This window comes from Ochotona princeps, chromosome X (assembly GCF_030435755.1).
Source record: "Ochotona princeps isolate mOchPri1 chromosome X, mOchPri1.hap1, whole genome shotgun sequence".
Lineage (NCBI taxonomy): Eukaryota > Metazoa > Chordata > Mammalia > Lagomorpha > Ochotonidae > Ochotona > Ochotona princeps.
The window spans coordinates 67,867,195-67,883,327 of NC_080865.1; the positions used below are offsets into that span (position 1 = coordinate 67,867,195).

The 16,133-nt window shown below is 47.1% G+C and overlaps 1 long non-coding RNA gene across 1 annotated transcript in view; it reads left to right on the forward strand.

The window, feature by feature from the left end:
- The window catches only part of LOC131478479 (uncharacterized), a 70,494-nt gene that overhangs the window by 13,046 nt on the left and 41,315 nt on the right, over positions 1-16,133 (forward strand). The gene's annotated exons all lie outside the window — the stretch shown is intronic.

Below are 16,133 nucleotides of genomic sequence, written 5' to 3' on the forward strand. Positions count from 1 at the left end.
TTTCTAAGAGAGAAAAAGACCTGAGACAGTTTAGGTGGAGCCGAAGGGTATTCTCAAGCTGGCAGTTTCAGGTCCCAGAGGAGGCAAGAAGGAGGCTAAGGGCACGGACAGCTTTTTCCCACTCCTCAGTCTGGGTGGAAGCATAGAGAATGAGTGAGTGATACACAGAAACCCCAGGGCCCTCCTCAGTTGTGATCTGTGCACCTACCCCTAGCCCTTTGAGCCCTGTGCTTGTGCGTTCCTTTCCCTTGCCTGCCTGCCTGCCTGCCTGCCTGCCTCCCTTCCCACCCCCTCAATTTGTGTCTGCAGAGCTTGGGGCCCCATCTAGCTCTTAGGATTCCTGTCTCTGACACTGCTTCTACATCCTGACGTTGGGAAGGGAGAGCTGTCACAGACAGGGGACAAGCTGGGGGGCTGGTGTGGAGCAGGCTTGGCGGGTGTGGGAGGAATGGTGAGGGAGAGCGGGACAGGAGCAGTCAGCAGCCTGAATGATGGGCTGTCCTCCTCCTTTGTCTTTGCCATTGGCTCTCAGCATCCAGGTGTCCCCACAGCCCCACTGTTTCTCGGCTAACCCTTTCCGAAACTCCCCTGAGCAGCTTCTAAATAGCCTTAGGACTTGCCAGGGTGTGCCTCTTCTTCCCTCTTTCTCTGCCCACCCACTGTCTTTTCTTTTGCCCTCCTCCCCTGTCTCTGACATTTTCGTTCATCTGCCCCTGTCCATCTCAGTCTCTCTAGGTGTCTTCTTAGAGTTTTACCTTGTGTGTCTGTCGCCCTCTCTTCCTTTTCCCCCTACTTCCTCGCCATCCATGTCTTCTTGTTCAACCTGCTCTACCCTGTCACTCTCTCCTCCTAAATGCCAGCAGGCAGAGCCAAGAATTTTCATTTCTTTTGCAGCAGTATCTGTCAGCTCTGCTGAGTTTGAGTGTGTCCTGGGGCAGGGTCAATGCCAGAGCTGACTGCATCCTCCCCAAACCTTGCCCAGCAAATGGTTTGTGGGGGAGTTGGGAGCTCTTCTATGGGGACCAGTTGGTGACACAAAGGACTTAATAACAAGGCAGCCATGGATGGCACTTGGCGCAGCATCTCCCTTTTGACTGTGTTATTAAGGAAAAGAAAATTTTCAAGCTACATTGGAAGGGAGAGAAGAGGATTTTGAACAATACACACTAAAATATTGATGAGCAAGCAGAGCTTTCGAAATGAGTACTAAGCACATGACAAACCTCAAATAAGGCCTGGATGATCAGTAAATATGAAGCACGAATTACCCCAAACACATCTGCACCCACCCTTTTAACTGCTCACACTCCAGCTTAAGCATCCCTATCTACAAACCATGGACAGGAACTGCTCTGGGATGTGCTCAGGCTTCCGAGCTGGGGGAAACACTTGTCTCTAATGAGTACCTCATACACTCTCTGTCATTTTTTTTAAAAAAGAAAGATTTCTTACTGGAAAGTCAGATTTACAGAGAGAAGGACAAACAAGCAGAAAGATCTTCCATCCCCTGGTTCATTCCCCATGTGGCCGCAAAAGCTGGAGCTGAGCTGATCCAAGGCCAGGAGCCAGGAGGTTCTTCTGGGTCTCCCACACGGGTGCTGGGTCCCAAGGCTTTGGACCATCTTCTGCTATTCCAGGCCACACACAGGGAGTTGGATGGGAAGTGGAGTAGCCTGATCACAAAGGGGCACTCATATGGGAATGCAAGTTTAGGACTTTAGCCACTAGGCTACCATGCCAGGCCCTCTGTCTCTTTTCTTTGAAAGGCAGAGTGACACACAGAACGGGAGAGATGGAGAGGTAGAAAGATATCTTCTGTACTCTGGTTTACTTCCCAAATGGCTGTCACAGCCAGGGCTAGGCCAGACCAAAAGCAGGAGAGATAGGAGCTCCATTTGGGTCTCCACTGTAGGTAGCAGGGACGCAAGGACCTGGACCAGCCACCCACTGCCTTTCCAGGCAAGTTAGCAGGAAGGTGGTTGGGAAACAGAAGAGGAGGCAGTTTTCAAACCAGCACTCCCATCTGGAATACAGGGCTACAGTGCTTCCTTGTACCTTTGACAGGCTTACTCACATCACCCCTGCCCTGCCCTCAGAAGTTCCCCGTTGTGCTCAGCTGCAGTCCAGGACCCTGGCAACTGATGGGCTCACACTTGCCTCTTCTGTCTTCATTTTTCAGTAGTTTCACATATTTTCTTTGCCCAAAGCACCCTTCTCTCCACTGGTACCTTTGTGGAGTGAGTTTTGTTGTCATGTGGTCAAGGAAAGCGTGTCTAACTGCTCTACTGCCAGCAGATGTGAGTACCAGACTGTCACCTCCCCCTTCACAATGTGCTCAGTCTGCCATAGGTGCCTGCTTCTTACCTCTCACCCCTATTGCATCATGACTCCCAGAGCATGGACATGTTCTTCCACCCAAACAGCAGTGCAGAATCAGCAATCAGGGAGCATTTGGCAAAAGATGTATCCTGGCACCCAGGGACACTTTTTAAAGTTGATTGCTTCTGTGTCTTTGTTCAACTTGAATAAAAAATCTATTGCACAGAGGGAGCCAGCATGAGGTAATGATATTGAGGAAAACTGAGGAGGGGAGCTGTTTTCATTGCTTTGCCCCTTAGGCCTGGGACCTGACACAGTCATTGGGAATTCTTGGCTAATCTAGAAGCAGCTAGACTGCAGTGCCGAGGTGATATCAAAGCAGAATCAGGCAGTATGGTTTTCAGGATCAAAGATGTGATTTGATATCTCTCTCTCTCTCTCTCTCTCTGTCTCTCTCTCTCTGTCTCTCTCTCTCTCTCTCTCTCTCTCTCTCTCTCACACACACACACACACACACTACTGAGTTGCTAAAAATGAATTAAGCCCATTTTTACCAATGTTTCATTCCAGAGAGGAGTGTCTCATTTTAGCCCTATCCAGGGAAAATTGGAAGTGTGCCCTGCCAATAAGCAGTCTTTCCAAATGCTGTGGGAGGAGAAGTGCATCCATGTCAGGATGGCATGGCTTGGTCCTTACTGTGATGCTAGAGCTGCATGGAGATAGGGGAAAAGTTGGAGACTCCTCAACATACCTTCCTGGATCCATCTCCAGTGACCTGGGTGGCCTGACCTCACACTGTCTGTCTCACCTATGGCAGTAGAAAGTGACCTGGCTGATGGGTTTGGAGAGTGGGCTCCAGTGTGGGGAAACTCAGAGCTTCAGTTCATTTTCAGAAGTGTTATGCCTAGAAAGGTGGAGGGATGTTGGATGTCTTTTTAGACACCTGCTGATGACCTGGGAGTTTCAGTTGGCTCTGTCAGGAGCAAAGCTGTATCTTTTTGCTGTATGTGAATTTTTCTTTGTGGGGTCATTGTTTCAATTCCAAGCATGTGATCATTGACTTGCAAGCGGGGGCTCCAATTTCTAGGGTTTGGCAGCCAGGGGGCCAGAGAGTCAGAAAGCTTTTTCACCCTGCAGGGTTGAGGAGATGAGGCAAGTGTATGATGGGGATCACAGGGCTGTGGGAATTTTAGCATCCTCCATCCACTAGGCTGGAGTAAGAAAGAGGAACAAAAAAGCCGATTTGTGAGATGTGCTCTGTGTTATGCTCACTTGGCTGGTTCAAGTCCCATGCTTCGAAGATTTGACTTCTTTAAAAAAATTTTTTATTAAAGATTTGTTTATTTTTATTTGAAGATTTATATATACAGAAAGATATTCCATCTGCTGGTTCACTCACCAAGTGGCTACAACAGTCAGAGCTGGCCTGGTCTGAAGCCAGAAGCCAGGAGCTTCATCTGGGTCTCCCACATGGGTAGAGGTTTCCAAGGCTTTGGGCCATCCTCTACTGCTTCCACAGGCCAAAGGCAGAGAGCTGGATGGGAAGTGGAGCAGCTGGAACACGAACTGACAGGCAGTAGCATCTGTATGGGATGCTAGTGCTTGAGCTCAGCTTCATTCTTTTATATGGAAAATTTCAGGTCTCAGTTTTGCTAACAGATCTTGAGGCATCAGAATTTGAGGAAGCCCAAGATGTTAACTCAACTTTTCCCAGTCCCCCAGGACAAACTGAACAGAAACCACAAGGAAAACACCAATGAGCAATGGACCCTGCTTCTGGGCTGGGCTGTGTTTTCAGCATCCAGTAGAAAAATGGAGTTGTGGGGCTCCAGCTAGCACAGGTGTGCTGACAACCCCAAATTTGTATCGCTTCTCCCTGGCTGGACCCTCAGAATCCCTGCTCATCTCTTTACCCACTTCACAGCAATTCACTAGTCATGCAGCAGAGTTTCATTAACTTTTCCCCATTGCTTGCAGACTTCCCTTGTCTCTTGGCCCTTAAAACTCTGCAGGATTCTTGTTCGGAGATGATGGTGCCATGTCATGCCTCTTCTCAAAGGTAAATTGGTTTTTACTTCTAATCATGCTCATGAATATCTTAGCTCATTCATTTGGGGATTGTGATAATCTATGCTGTGTAAGATGTGAAATCCTTACAGAACGTAAAAGAATAATTCAGAAAAATGAATAAATATTTGCTGTGTAGAATGGATGTCATTCCTATTGATTCATGCATGCATTCAGCAATTGTTTCTTGAGCAAAAATTACATGCTGGATGTTCTGAGTACTACAGACAGTTTGTGAACAAAGCAGAGAAAGTCGGTGCCCTCAGGTAGCTTATAGTCTCATGGGGCGTGAACAAGCAATAGAATTCCTTCCCAAAGAAGGCTTCTGCATGGTTCATCAGCAGTGCCCCAGGGCCCAGGAGCCTCTCCCAGGGTTTGAGCAGGGCTTTTACTACCAGCTTAGAAAATAGACCACTGTATGGCAAATAGTCACAAGCATTATTTCCAGTGTTCCCAAAATCTGTCTGCTGCTCACATCACAATGGTCATCTCCCACAACACCCCCATCACTAGAGCTTATCCTTCAATGATCCAATCACACACACACGCACGTCTGAGCCCTGTGATTATCCTGGGTTGTGCACACAGCTTTATCCTCAATGCTAATATGTACCTTCCTTGCTAGGAGAGTTAAATGGGAATAATAGCACCCCTAGATGTGGTGCTTTTCTTTTTTTTTTTTTTTTTAAGATTTTATTATTATTGGAAAGCCGGATATACAGAGAGGAGAAGAGACAGAGAGGAAGATCTTCCATCCGGTGTTTCACTCCACAAGTGAGCCGCAACGGGCCAGTGCGCGCCGATCCGAAGCCAGGAACCTAGAACCTCTTCCGGGTCTCCCACGCAGGTGCAGGGTCCCATAGCTTTGAGCCGTCCTCGACTGCTTTCCCAGGCCACAAGCAGGGAGCTGGATGGGAAGTGGAGCTGCCGGGATTAGAACCGGCGCCCATATGGGATCCCGGGGCGTTCAAGGCGAGGACTTTAGCTGCTAGGCCACGCCGCCGGGCCCTCTTTTTCTTTCTTTTTTTTTTTAAAGATTTATTTATTTTTCTTGGAAAGTCAGATCTACAGAGAGAAGGAAAGACAAAGAGAAAACTCTTCCATCCACTGGTTTACTCCCCAAGTGGCCACAATGGCCAGAGCTGAGGATCCGAAGCCAGGAGCCAGGAGTCCCCTCGGGGTCTCCCAAATGGGTACAGGGTCCCAATGGTTTGGGCTGTCCCCTACTGCTGTTCCCAGGCCACAGCAGGGAGCTAGAAGAGAAGTGGAACAGCCGGGGTATGACTGGCACCCATATGGGATCCTGGTGCATGCAAGGTGAGAACTTTAGGACTTTAGCCACTAGCATACTAGGCCTGCTGTGGTGCTTTTCTAAATGATATCCAATTATCTGGGAGGGATTCTCTCTAATTGTATTTCCCTCCTCCATCCCTTTTACTTATTTTAATAGAAACCCACTTTTATTTATTTGAAATACAAAGTGAGAAAGAGAGTGAGAACGAGAGAGAGAAAGAGCACTTCTACCTGCTGGTTTACTCCCCAAATGGCCATCAATAGCCGGGACTAGACCAAGCAGAAGCCAGGAGCCAGGAACTCTGTTCAGGTCTCCCATATGGGTGTAGGGGTCCAAGCACTCAGGCCATCATCTGCTGCTTTCCCAAACACATTAGCAGGGGGCTTCATGGGAAAGGGGGCAGCCATGACTCGAATTCGCACTCATATAGGGTGCTGACCTCACAGTCTGTGGCTGAACTCACTGTAACAGACACTGGTCCTCCTTTCCGTGTTTCTTTTTTCAGTCTGCGTTTTTGTCTGTTTTGCTGTCTTTTCTTATATCTTTCTTTTTTGGTCTTACCATGAAGAGTTTGCTGTAGTAGGGCACTGGACCTGAAATGAGAAAAAAAATTGATTGGTGACTTCATAGAATTACCCAGAGAGTGATTGTTAAGATACTGGTTGAATTGCCCATGTCCCATGTCAGAGTGCCTGGCTCCTGATTCTTGCTTCCAGTTAATGGGCTCCTAGGAAGTACTGGTGATGGCTCAAGTGCTGGAGTCTCTGCCGCCCATATCGGATATCTACCTTAAGTTCCTGGCTCATGCCTTTGGCCTGATTCAGCCCTGGGCATCGTGGCAACTTTGGGAGTGAATCATTGAATAGGAACAATCTCTGTCTCTGGTCATCTCAGATAAATAAGGAAATGTGGCAAATCCATAACAACACAGAAGTCTGAATTTGTATTAATAAAATCAGTCATGAATAGAATAAATTAGCACATTCTACAAGCCCTTAGTTACTGTTACAAATTACGTGCTAGCCTAATATTAGGTGCTTGTATGATTTGCTGTATGCGCACATGGGTGCATGAGGACCAGCACACATGCGGAGTTCTCTTTAATAATCTAAAGGTGATGCTACCATCGCTAACAATTATTATTGCAGAGTGACCATGACCAAAAAGTTAGGGTATGATGAATCATCCTTTACTCTCTGAGTGCAAGTGGGCCTCGTTCTTTGATTTCTGGCTGTAGCTTCTACCTGTACTCCAGTCACAATCATTTACTTGGAATAGTTGGAATCCCTGGCTCAGGTGCCAAATTAAACTGCTGCTTTTTGTACCAGGAGCAGGGGAGGGGGAGGGTTGAAGGGCTAGTTACTTGTTCTGTGAAAATATGCTGCATATAGCCCTAAGTGACAGATTCTAACAGTGACAGGCACTCCTGAAGAGCCACCAGAGATGCTATTCAGACAACAGGCTAGTCCAAGCCTCAGAATGTCATACACCCCAGCTTTTGTTGCCACCCATTCCTGCACTGTCAGCAACATCATTGCTTTGAAAACTCTGACTTCTCTTTGCTTGTCAGTTTCTGTAACCTTCACATCACCTCTGTACCATGCACTACACCTCACATGTTCTATAATCTCACTTTCCACAACGATTTGCCCACTGCTGAGTCAAAGGCTATTTCACAAGTGTAATCCCTGGACAACAAAGCTCAACTGTGGCCCGGTTTCAAGAGAGACAAATAGGATGCTGAGGTTTTGACATTGTCAGGCAAGCAGTAGTAGAAGCCAGGAAGACTGCTCTATCACATCACCTGAAGGAAAAGAACTCGGGATACCAAATTACTCTCCACGTAGAGAACCTGGTGCTTAGCTTGGCAGAATAGAGTAGACAAGAATCGTTTAGAAAGTTCACCATGTAATGAAAATCATTCTAGTACCTATGAGAAGTACCCGGTAAGAAACTGGAATTGAGGGGGGAGGGTCTTAACTCATGCTTTGCTGCTGTAGGGAGACGATTTAAAGTGGCCTTTTTGTTAATCGCTCAGATTCTTGCTGAGATTCTGTTCAATAATCGAGTAGCAATGAGCAGCAGTCAGAGGATTCCCAGGGAAAATTAAAGAGAAAAAAATTTCAGGGACAGCACTATAGTGGGTTAAATGCTGCCTCCAGTGCTGGCATCCCATATGGGTACAGGTTCAAGTCCTGGACACTACACTACCAGTCCAGCTCCCTTCTAATGTACCTGGGAAAGCAACAAAAGATGACCCAAGGCAGGCTTGGATGAAGCTCCTTGCTCCTGGCTGTGATTTGGTCTGTCCCTGGCCATTGCAGCCATTTGGGAGATGAGCTAGTGGATGGAAGAATTCTCTCTCTCTCTCTCTCTGTAACTCTGCCTTTCAAATAAAAGAAAAAAAAAAATATATATATATATAGTTATATATATATATAAGTTATATATAAGTTATATATATAAGTTATATATATATAACTATATATATATATATATATATGACTTATATATATATATATAAGTTTTTTTTTTTAAAGAAATAACCCGCTGACTAGAAGCCAAATCCTGGAGAATCCAGGAGAAGCTGATATTCAATGCTAATAATGCAAGTTTTGGGGCTGGTGTCATGGTGGCATTGCATGTAAAACTGCTCCCTGTGGTGCTGGCATCCGATAAAGACACTGATTCAAGCCCTGACTGCCCATCTTCCAATTGAGCAAAACAGCAGAAGATGACTCAAGTATTCAGCTCCCTACACTCAAGTGGGAGACCGAGATAAATCTCCAGGCTCCTGGCTTCTGTCTGGCCAGTCTGCTTAGCTAGTGTTGGCTATCTGGGGAGTAAACCAATGGATGGAAGATATTCTCTTTCTCTAACTCTACCATTCAAATAAATAAAAATAAATTTAAAAAGAAGGCAAGTGCTTGGAGAGTTCTAGTTAATGTTAATTGCATTAGTAGAATCTGGTGTAGAATTGTCTGATGACCCTGAAGCCCACTCCTGCATTCCTTTACCTTGAGAGAATTCTCTAGTTCTAGTTACTTTTGAAGAAAAGTGTAGGGCATTCAGGTATCCAAATTGTTAGAGATAGAGGGGGTTCTTTGATGCAAGTTGGGGGTTAAATGACAACTATTAGGCACATTTCAGTATCTTTAAATATTAGTTTCACTCTGATCTGCTATTATTTGTTTCCTTACTAGACCCATTTTACAGATGGCAAAATGAAGACCTGCAACACTATGCATTTCTGTCTTCTGTACCCCATATTTTGTACTTTCACCCTCATCCCACCTCTACCTGCCCAAATATAACAATATTATGTTCACATATTGATAAAAATCAAGTCAGCTGGAGCCAACATGGTGGTATAGTATGTTAATCCTCCCCTACAGAGCTGGCATCTTGTATGGCTGCCAGTTTGTGTCCTGGTTGCTCTACTTCCAATCCATCTCCCTGCTTATGACCTGGGAAAGCAGTGGAGTATGGACTAAGTTTTTGAATCCCTGCTCCCATGTGAGATACTTGGAAGAAGCTCCTTGGTTTCTGGCTTTGGACTAGCCCAACTCTGGCTGTTACTGCCATTTGGTGAGTGAACCAGTAGGTGGAAGATCATTCTCTCTCTGTAGCTGCGACTTTCAATTAAAAAATCTTTAAAAAGGAAGCAAAACAAACCAACGAATAGGATAGGCTGTATCAGAAATGATCCATGGCTTTGTTTTGCAGGCAACATTCAAATGTCTGTACTTTGTCCAATCCCACACTCAGTCTCTGCCCTTCCCTTCCCCTCACACACACCCAGACCTCCACTCAACAGTAAAGAGTGTTATCTTCCAAAGATGAGTGGTCACCCCCTGATACCCAGTAGGAGTCAAGGTTACTCTCTGCCTTTAGAGTGAATACTGTCCAGTGGGACAATGGAAAGTTCAGGGTAACAAATTCATTATGGAACTGGACTCTGCCATAGCATTTTGCCCTGGCTTTAGGGTGTGAGGGCAGAGTGGAGAAGGGCAAGCTTGCTGCTTTCCTAGGAATCAGAGACTACCCTGGAGACTTTTGTGTGAAGAGCCCTCTCTCTCCTGCATTCCCCAGTCCCAGAGCATGGCCATGGGATATTTTTTTTTTAACACAAAAGTCAAACAAGTAACTGTCACATCAGGAGACAAAGCCAGGCATGCTTTTCCCTCAACTGGCTGCTCTAGTCAACTTAAAATGAGCAAGATTCTTAAAACATTAAGGGACAACAAAGAGGCATAATCAATACTTCCTTCCGCATTGGACTTCATCCTTTCAGCCACCAGGCTGAATGGATGACATGTACTCAATAGGTATTTTTTTAAAGATTTATTTGTTTTATTGGAAAGGCAGATGTACAAAGAGGAGGAGAAACAGAGAGGAAGATCTTCCGTCTGATGATTCACTCCCCAAGTGAGCCGCAACGGCCGGTGCTGCGCCAATCCGAAGCCAGGAGCCAGGAACTTCTTTCCAGGTCTCCCACGCGGGTACAGGGTCCCAAAGCTTTGCGCCGTCCTCAACTGCTTTCCCAGGCCCAAGCAGGGAGCTGGATGGGAAATGGAGCTGCCGGGATTAGAACCGGCGCCTATACGGGATCCCGGGGCGTTCAAGGCAAGGACCTTAACCATTATGCTATTGTGCCGGGCCAGGTATTTGTTTTTTTATTAGTTTGGTTTTGGGTTTTTTTTTTCTTTTAATTATTATTTTTTTATTGGAAAGTCAGATATACAGAGGGGAGAGACAGAGAGGAAGATCTTTCATCTCCTGATTCACTCCCCAAGTGGTCACAGTGGCCAGAGCTGAGCTGATCCAAAGCCAGGATCCTGGAGCCTCTTCTGGGTCTCCCACGTGGATGTGGGGTCCCAAGGCTTTGGTCCATCCTCCACTGCCTTCCCAAGCTATAAGCAGGGAGCTGGATGGAAAGTGGGGCCGCCGGGATCCTGGCACGTGCAAGGTGAGGACTTTAGGTGCTAGGTTACCATGCCGAGTCCTAATTATTATTTTTAATGATGCGTATATTGTTGGTCAGAGTGGGAGAGATTGAGGATTAGGCGGAAAATGGGTGTCACCGTTGTTTCCACTTTTTCCATTTCTGATTTCCATATCTGGGAGAAGGGAGGAGACAAGGGGAGAAGCTATATCCAAGCTCCCAATCACTCCCATACCCAGGGCTGAGGACCAGCCACCCAGTATCAACCCATGGTCCCGATGTGGGACACGGTCCTAGAGCTCTGCCCAGGTGGTTTTGATAGCTCTGAAGTTATGTCAGTCTTGCCAGTCTAAGGATGAGGGAACACTTCCAATATCCATCGGTTGACATAGTCGGCCTTAGGATCTCCATTTGCCCTGATTTTTGCTGTCAGCATTTGCCTGGGACACATGTCCAGTTTGCTCTGCTCTCCTTCCTCTGCCATGGCACCAGATAGCCTCTACAGGCTCCAGTGGACTGCCATCTCCTCCACTGAGGAAATCAAGCCTTCATAGACAGGCCCAAAGACCAAGACCAGGTGACCCAAGCCCTGCCAGACGCCCAGAACCTGGGGCTCACGAACCTGGGACCCACCACACAGGCGGGCTCAAGGACCGGGGCCAGGCGACCCAGAACCCTCTGGGCCCCTTACCCCCAGGAGCTCACAGACCATGATACATCATACAGACAGGCTCAAGGATTTGGCCAGGTGAACTGGGCCCACTGGAATTCCCCACCACCCCGGGGGAGCTCCAACACACACTGTGTTCAAATTAGTATGGCTTGCCTCACCTTGACATCCACCAACAAACAGGTGTTTCAGCCTGGCTCTGTTCAGTCGGCCCCCAGTGCCAGGTTCTGCTAATGGGTGCTACAGCCTAGTCCTAGTCCAGTTCAGCCAGCCCCAAGTCCTGGCGCTAATGTGGACTGGTTGGTGTTGCAGCCTGACCTGGCCTGCCCTGCACCCCATCCTGGTTCTCAGATCTGCTGGTGGGTGTTATAAACTACTCTAGCCTGGTTTGCTTCCAGACCCAACCCACATGTATGGTGGTGAGTACTGTAACCTGGTATAGTCTGGGCTGCTCCTTGCCTTGGTTCTTGTGCTCATGTGCAGGGGCTGCATCCTGACAAAGGAGTTCCCTAAGCTCCTCTATTGGATCTCTCCCAGTGGCAGATCTTGCACACACTGGTGGGTCCTTGGCTCAGGTTGACTTTGTCCACCTCTTATCATGGCAGGAACAGTATCCTTGTCCAACCAGCCAATACCTTTTCCGGTTCTTACTGTTGGGTGTTACAGCCAAACCCCACCTGGTCCATGCCCTGACACTACTCTCACCTGGTTCAGTGGGAGCCAAGACTTAGCCAAGCCCAATCTATATCCACCCTGGCTCTCAGGATTACCAGTGAATGTTGGAATCCAGCCCAGTCTCTCCAGACCCAGTCCACATCCATGCTAAGGGAGACTGCAGCCATGTCTAGTCCAGCCTGCTGCCTCCATTCCAGCTCTCGTGCTCACCAGTGGCAACCCCAAACCAGCCATGGTATCCCCTTAGCTCCCCAGCCAGGCCTGTCCCCAGCCACAGATCTTGTGCATGTCAACAGAGATAATTGCACTGTGGTGAGCCCATGTACCCCTTCCCCAAAATATTCTGCCCCCAGACCTGGTTCTGTCACGTGTTGGTTACTGTCATGGCCTGCCTAACATTATCTTCCTTTGCACCTACTCTCATCGGTGAGTACTGTGATCTAGCCCTGACAGGTAGGCCCCCAGCTTTACTTTAATGTGTACCAGTGAGTGGTATTCAGTGATGACTGCTGCTAACTACCCCAGCTCAGGTTTCCCACATGTGCTGGTGCTTTGGTCTGACCTTTAAAGGTCTTCCGTTCCCTCTCCAAACCACTCTGTCTCAGCACCCTTGCTTACCTGAAAGTACAGTGACTTTGTCTATGGGTGTCCCTCAGTAGTCATTCCTCATCTGGGCATGAACACTGAGATCCAGGTTTGGTCTCACTTATGCCATATCCCATACTACGTGTAAGCCCACATGCCCACATCCCTAGAGCACATCATTGTTGGGCAGCCTAAGGGCTTAATCTGGTGCCATTGGCACCTGGTTTGCTCTGTCTGGAGCCTCCTCTGCCACCGCCAGGTGGGTGGAGGCAAGAGGATCCTGCACAGGCCCCCTGAATTCGCCCGCTGCCCCTGCCAGACATGCAGGTCAAGGTGACTCCATGTGGACCCAGTGTGGAAAGGTATTTGTCTTCTAAAGGACTCATTTCTTCCTTGCTCCCTGGGCTCTGGTCTCGACGCCAATCTATTTCGACCCTGTTTTGTAGCAAAGTGGCAGTAGCCTTGACTGCTTCCTTACATAACTCAGAACTGTCTGATGATTTCCATTTGGTGCCTGAAAACATAATGATTCAATGAGGAATGGAGGGAAAGACTGCCCTTCATGGATACAGGCTTGCATAGGGCAAAGGAATTCCCCATGCCCCTGAAAGGTCGTGCAAACTTGCCAGCTTAGAAATGGCTAGAAGTTGGACATCAAATCCAGGCCCTTCTTTGTGAAGGCTTTGGAAGAGACCCTCACAGGCGCCAGATAATGTAGTAGTTTGGTGCAGAACTTGGATCTAATCTCAGAAACCATGGCTGCAAGTCAGCTACTCCCCCCCATTACATTGCTGCCTTCCATCAAAGGCCCAAACTAGCCCTTGGTTCTATGCTCTGTGATATTTTCCTGTGCCCTTCTCCACAAGCATGTATATGAACCTGTATACGTGAACTCTTCTAAGTACGCAGAGCTGACATATTTGAACTTCCCAAACTACTATGTTGCAGTAAGGGTTTAGCGGAAGGGCCAAGAGAGCTTGTTTCTAATAAGCTACAGGTCAGCTAAATTATGCACACACAGCTGCTTCCCTCAGCGTTTACTCAATAATTTGTTCTTCTAAAAATCAGAGCTGAGGTGAAAGAAGAGAGAGGAAATGGGAATGGTTGGATTTCTAGAATTCCTTGGAACCCTTCTTCCTTATATAAATCATTTCTTATTTTTCAGTGGTTTACTTGAAAAGCAGAGTGAGACAGAGTGGGGTGGGAGAGATCTTTTCCATCCACTGATTTACTCCCCAAATGCTACAGTGGCTGAAGCCAGGCTGGTCCAAAGCCAGGAGCTTCATCTGGGTCTTCCATGTGGGTGCAGGGGCCCAAAGACTTGGGCCATCATCTGCTGCTGGTTTTCCAGGTGCATTAGCAGGGAACTGGATGGGAAGTAGAGTGGCAGGGATTTGTACTGGTGTAGCAGGCAGCAGCTTAAGCAGCTAGGCCCCAGTGCCAACCTACAGTCCATTTCTTTAATCTCTGTTCTATGGAATCAGCTTCCATCTAAACCTGGGTTAATATCATCCCAATATAATCGTGATCATGATATGAGTAATCTTGCCTCAGAAGAATCTTTGTTTATTCAAAAAGTCATTGACATAGAGGACTGGTTTTGGAACCAAATACTTTACAAAGGGCTGTTTTAGTTAGTGACATAGAAAGAAAAAGATGCTTATTCCACAAGGCAGATATAGGTTCATGCTGTGGGCAGCTTTAGGGTTTGCTGCTTTGAGAAGGCTCACTCTGAGCTGCTACAGCATCCAGCATCCCCAGACCTATTGTGTATCTGGGAAAATGTAGCTTTACTCTCCTTGTGGATGGAAGAATGTTTTTATGTGGGAGAGATGCTACCTTTATAAAGCTGGCACTTCCACATTAAACACCACATAAGCTACTTCCATGGCCATGCTTCATGTCCACTCGAAAGTGTTGTTTGTTTTCTTTCTTTCTTTCTTCCTTTCTTTTCTTTTGTTTCAAAAGGCAAATTACAGAGAGAGACAAAGAAAAAGATCTTCCATTACTGATCCCCAAGTGGCTACAATGGCCAGAGTTGAGTTCTATCTGAAGCCAGGAGTTTCGTCTTGGTCTCCAAACAGGTGTAAGGCCTTAAGGCTTTTGGCCATCCTCCACTACTTTCCTAGGCTACAAGCAGTGAGTTGGAAGAGAGGTTTGCCAGCAAGGACATGAACTGGCAACTATCTGGGATCTCAGCACTTGCAAGGTGAGGTTTCAGCCATTGAGCCATTGCAGTGGGCCACTGTAGCATTGTTTTCCCTAGAAACAAGCTCAGAGGAGACAACTGGAGAGCCAGGCCTCACAGACAGGGTTTGTAGCGCTCAAGTCTTTCCCCTACAACTGCTGTCTCAGGATGAATTAAGCAGGGAGAATCAACATGGCAGAATAGGGTAAGGACACATTTAAACGGATGGAAAAACATTTAATCAGGATGAAGCAGAGAGGACACATTCCAGGAAGTAGGAGAGGACAGAACAACAGAAGAGGGGTACCTGGAGACTGACAGACACAGGAAAGCAGTGGACACAACAGTGCGGTGTTGCAGTAACTGATACTCCAGCAGCATTCAGCTCACGGCGATCTGAACTCCACCAGCAGCCGGAACTTCACCAGCAACCAGGTGGGAAGGGACTTTCACTTGGAGCCTGAGAGGTGAACCCAGACAAAGGACCGTCCATCCTGCTGGTCCGTTTGATTTGACCAGGAGCAGAGACAGAGCAGCAGATCCCAGACGGGCAGTGTGAGAACAGCGTGGATTTCACAGCCCAGTCAGCCCCCTAGAGCTGAATTAGGTGCCATTTTGCTTACGAGGCAAAGGCAAGGGAAACGACTGAGCATACGCTGAGCTGGGAGTGAACTCATTTCTGACTCAGTGAAATTCGTCAATGTGGCATTCTACAGGTTCCACCCAAGACAGGTCTGGGTAGCCCACAGACCTGACAGCCAGCAAATCAAGAACCCTAGAAATGGCACATAAGGTGTCGTTTTGCACACTGTGGAAAAACTAAGACTGCAGGGAAAACAATGAGCTGCACATTCACTGAGTGGGAGTGAACTCACTGAGCTCAGTGCGTTGAACTGGTCCTACAGGATAATAATCCCAGCTTTTACACAAGAAATAAAACAAATCAAGGCTGATATATCAGAAATTAAGAACACAGTAGAGCAAATTAAAAGTACAGTGGAGAGTCTCCAAAATAGAATGAAGCAAGCAGAACAAAGAATCTGAGAATTGGAAGATATTTCCTGTCATCGGGGGAAGCAAACAAAAAGCTGGAAGCAGAGCTGGATCAGGCCAAAAAAAGTATTCAAGAATTGAAAGACACTATTAAAAGGCCCAATATAAGAGTTATGGGAGTCCCAGAAGATGCAGAAAGAGAAACTAGTTTTACAAATATATTTAATGAAATAATAAAGAAAAAGTTCCCTAATCTAGAGAAAGAATTGGGAAACAACATCCAGGAGGGGCACAGAACTCCCGAAGGCCTGATCAAAAGCAATCTTCACCAACACACATGATAATCAAGCTCTCTGCTATTGAGCATAAGGAAAAGATCCTTAAATGTGCACGTGAA